Source organism: Colobus angolensis, unplaced genomic scaffold (genome assembly GCF_000951035.1).
Source record: "Colobus angolensis palliatus isolate OR3802 unplaced genomic scaffold, Cang.pa_1.0 Scaffold277, whole genome shotgun sequence".
Lineage (NCBI taxonomy): Eukaryota > Metazoa > Chordata > Mammalia > Primates > Cercopithecidae > Colobus > Colobus angolensis.
Genome location: NW_012116010.1, coordinates 1,435,119 through 1,440,154, shown reverse-complemented (window position 1 = coordinate 1,440,154; position 5,036 = coordinate 1,435,119). Strand labels below are relative to the sequence as shown.

General features: G+C 47.1%; 1 protein-coding gene across 1 annotated transcript in view; it reads right to left on the bottom strand.

Moving 5' to 3' along the window:
• Positions 1 to 5,036, bottom strand: part of DHRSX (dehydrogenase/reductase (SDR family) X-linked) — a 216,368-nt gene that overhangs the window by 40,477 nt on the left and 170,855 nt on the right. The window lies entirely within an intron of this gene.

The window sequence follows — 5,036 nt, the reverse complement described above, 5'->3', positions numbered from 1 at the left end:
CCTGGGAGAGTATCAGAAGGAGTTACATTGGGGAGACAGTGGAGAAATCTCACACACGGATTCCTGGGAGAGTATCAGAAGGAGTTAGATTGGGGAGACAGTGGAGAAATCTCACAGATAGATTCCTGGGATGCGCAAATGGCCCAGGACATTGGAGGGTGGGATGTAGAGCTGGCAGCCATGTCTTCCTCCTGGGCCTCTGTCTCCTGCTTTAGGTGTCGTGGGGAAGATTCTAGAACATCACTGAAGTCCCTTCCTGCCTTCTGTCTCTGCACCTCTGTGCCTTGACTTTAAAAATAACCACAGGCTGGGTGCGGTGGGGTGTGGTGGCTCACGCCTGTCACCCCAGCACTTTGGGAGGCCGAGGCGGGTGGATCACCTGAGGTCAGGAGTTCAAGACCATCCTGGCGGCTGGGCGCGGTGGCTCAAGCCTGTAATCCCAGCACTTTGGGAGGCCGAGACGGGCGGATCACGAGGTTAGGAGATCGAGACCATCCTGGCTAACATGGTGAAACCCCGTCTCTACTAAAAAATACAAAAACTAGCCGGGCGCGGTAGCGGGCGCCTGTAGTCCCAGCTACTCAGGAGGCTGAGGCAGGAGAATGGCGCAAACCAGGGAGGCGGAGCTTGCAGTGAGCTGAGATCCAGCCACTGCACTCCGGTCTGGGGGACGGAGCGAGACTCCGCCTCAAAAAAAAAAAAAGACCATCCTGGCTAACATGGTGAAACCCCATCTCTACCAAAAAACTACAAAATTAGCCAAGCGTCGTGGCAGGTGTCTGTAATCCGAGCTACTCAAGAGGCTGAGGCAGGAGAATGGCTTGAACCTCAGAGGTGGAAGTTACAGTGAGCCGAGATCATGCCACTGCACTCCAGCCTGGCAACAGAGCGAGACTCCGTCTCAAAAATAAATAAATAAATAAAATAAAGAAAAATAATAACCATAATGATAACACAGCAACACACACAAGACAGTGAGAATCTTCCAAGTCACCAAAGGGGGTCCCCTGGACAATTAATTATTCTGGGTGGCCGGATGCAGTGGCTCATACATGTAATCCCAGTGTTTGGGTAGGTGAGTAGGGCAGATCGCTTGAGGTCAGGAGTTTGAGATCAGTCTGGGCACCATAGTGAAACCCTGTCTTTACCAAAAATAAAAAAAATTAGCTGGGTGTGGTGGTGCGTGCCTGTACTCCCAGCTACTCGGGGAGGCTGAGGCGGGAGGATTGCTTGAGCCCAAGAGGCGGAGGTTGCAATGAGCTGAGATAGTGCCACTGCATCCCAGCCTGGGCAACAGACATCCTGTCTCCCTTCCCGGCCCCCCCACAAAAGAATTCTGGACAAGAATAGCTGCTATGGCACCCACTCTTCACTGAGTGCCCCACAAACAAATTGCTCAGATGTCCTTTGAGAAATGCTGACCTCAGTATAAACATGGCCTGTCCTCACCCCTAGACCACAGGGCAGCCCTGTCGGTCACGATTCTATAAACATCATCACCACCGCAGGTTCTGTGCTTGACACGTTCTATCTCCCAGGCACAGAACACCCCCACCCGTCAGGCTAACCCCGGCTGAGTGCCTGCTCCCAAGTCCTTGCTGTGGGGGCCTGACGTCAAACGTCACTTGTCCTAGAAACACACACGAACTATATCATCTTGTACTTAGAGCAGACCAGCTCGCTTGGGTATTAATGCCAATGTGTGTATGTATTTATATGTACATGGATAACGTAGATGTGTATACACAGACATGTTATATATGTATCTGGAATTCTGTATCTACACGTAAACTGTACATGCAAATACAGGCACATATATTCATATACATATATGCATACGCATTTGTGTATGTGTTTATATAGGTATACAAGGGTATATAACTGCATATATGCACAATTCAAAGATATATACCTATGGAGATATGTGTTAGCATGTACATATGTGTTCACGTCTTTACATGCAGAGATGAATTTTCAAATGCCTATAAATTTGTGCATATTTTCTTTACATATGCTGTATGCACATGTGTGTACGAGTTTGCATGTGTCCACATTTATTCCCATGTGTATACAGGTACATACGCATTTACATCTTTGCATGTGTATCTGCATACAGTGTATGTATATATTACGTTTCTATTTGAATTGTATGATCGCAAGTATTTGCATATGCTCACACACCTACATACACGCAACGTTTGTCATTACTTGTACATTGGAAGGTCCACATGTATTGCGTGCATGAACATGCACTTTGATCTGTGGAATCCCATAGTTTTTGCATTTGTGCACATATTTGCATTTGCAAATGCATTTGAGGTGCACGATTAATACACACCCACACAAATCCATTTGCATATGGACACGTGTTTGTGTTCAAAGACGTATTTCAATATGGAGCTATATTGATATTTGTAGATCTGTTTCTCTATTTGTATATCTATGTGTCTGCAAGTGTACATATTTTTCTATGCATAGGCATTTGTATATGTGCTTGTGTTTGCGTGTATTTTATATGGTGCTATCTATACATATATGTAGGTCTAGCATTTCTCTAAGTATTTGTATATGTACATCTGCATAGTGTACATCTTTTTCTATGCACATGCATTTGTATATGTGCTTGTGTTTGTGTGTATTTCATATGGAGCTATCTATACATATATGCAGGTCTAGCATTTCTCTATGTGTTTGTATATGTTGAGGTGTATCTGTAAGTGTATGTATTTTTTGAGGTATATGCATTTGTATATGTGCTTGCTTTGTGTGTATTGTAATATCCGTACGTATTTGTGTCTCTGTGCGTGGACCCATTTCCCTATGAACTCTCTGATGTGTGTGCATTTGTGTACATGCCTGTGTTTGTGCACACAATCTTTCCAGTTGTATTTTACGAACACTCAAAACCAAAGCTGGCTCCTCCCAGACTCAGCATTCCCAAGAACCAAGCAGGAGTCACGTGGCCTTATCGACCCAGCTGTGGAAGACCTACAGAGTTGCCACCGCTGCCCCATTCTAGGAATGACAAGACAGTTAATGAGGACAGCCGAGATTCAAGAGGGAGCAGGGACTCCAGCTCCCAAAGAGACGAGTGTGAAAAGAATGTGCAGGCCTGTTTTACAGCCTCTCGAACCCGCCTTTCAGAACTTTGGATGCACAGTCCGCACTGGATGCTCCATGGCAGGGAGGGCCCACAAAAGACGCAGCAGTGGGTCCCACGGCTTTACACGTCCCTGGCCCCAGTGGAGGCTGGACAACTGTGAGGTCCTTGAGGAAAAACCAACGTCTTATTCTGGCTGTAGCCTCCACAGTGCAAATATAGTGCTTTGGGTACAGCAAGGGGAAAATAAAAAGTAAACGTGGATAGAGGTCCATTGCTGCTCTGGGGAGGTGAAGCCAGCTGGACTTCCTGGGTGAACTTTTCTGTCTAGCTAAAGGATTGTAAATGCACCAATCAGCACTCTGTAAAATGGACCAATCAGCAGGATGTGGGTGGGGCCAAATAAGTGACTACAAGATGGCCATCGGAGACGGCAGCGGCAACCCAGGTGGCCTGCCACGGCCTGGAAGCTTTGTTCTTAACCTCTTCACAATACATCTTGCTGCTGCTCACTCTCTGGGTCCGCACTACCTTTATGAGCTGTAACACTGCGAAGGTCTGCGGCTTCACTCCTGAAGTCAGCCAGACCGAGAACCCACCGGAAGGAATAAATTCTGGACATACTTTCACAGAGAATGGTGGCAGGGGAGGGGACCGCCATGCCACTCCGGGCCTGTGGCCTGCCGAAATTCTCGGAGAAATGAGCAGACAGTTCAGGTGCAGTCCTTCCTTCTCACCTGCACACACTTTCCAGCCAGACGCAGTGCTTCTCCCCTCCTACGAGTATCTAGCTCTCAAAAAAAAAAAAAAAAAAAAACAACTTCCAGGATATAGAGAACTTACTCCCTGACCTTATGCCTGTAAAACATCAGGAGTATAAACCAACCGGGAGGGGTCCAATATCAATTACAAGACACATGTGTATTAAACATTCAACAAAATGTACATTCAACACTCCTGCAGTCCTCAAAGCCCATCTAACAAAACACCTCTGAGAAGCATGTCAGAGCTCACCTTAGGAGTTATCCAGAAAAAAAGCCCGGCCCGGTGGGTCATGCCTGTAATCCTCCCAGCACTTTCGGAGGGCAAAGCAGGCAGATCACTTGAGGTCAGGAGTTTGAGACCAGCTTGGCCAACATGCTGAAACCCTGTCTCTACTAAAAATACAAAAAAAAAAAAAAAAAAATAGCCGGGCACGATGGCGGGCGCCTGTAAGTAATCTCAGCTACTCAGGAGGCTGAGGCAGGAGAATCACTTGAACCTGGGAGGCAGAGGTTGCAGTGAGCCGAGATCACACCACTGCACTCCAGCCTGGGTGACAGAATGACAGTCTGTCTCAAAAACAAACAAACAAAAACCAACAACAAAAAAACAAAAACACCAGAATAGGTTGCTGTGGGCGGATGGGAAGCTTTGCATTTTGATGAACTATAAACATCTCTTTCATGATGCCATTTTCCTCATATTTTATTTGATGTGAAGAATCTGGAGACACACAGCTCAATCTGTGCCTGAAGTGTCATAAATTCCCAGCTTAGGCGAGACGAGCTCATCGTGAACACCTGGCTTACGCAGGCATCATTTTGAAAGGCAGCTTCGGGGGGCTATAAAGCAGGCCTGAAAATTCTTTTGACAGTCGTCTCTTTGGGAGCTAGAGTGTATGCCCCCTCCCTTGAATGTCGGTCATGCTCATTAACTTTCTTGTTAATTCTTTCGTAGAATGCCACAGTGGTGTAAACACTGCATGACTTTCAAAGTTGGATCAGTAAGGTCACGTGCCCCCTGCTTGGTTCTTGGGAATGCCGAGTCTGGGAGGAGCCAGCTTTGGTTTAAGAAGGCTGAGCAGGGCTGGGCGCAGTGGCTCAAGCCTGTAATCCCAGCACTTTGGGAGGCCGAGACGGGCGGATCACGAGGTCAGGAGATCGAGACCATCCTG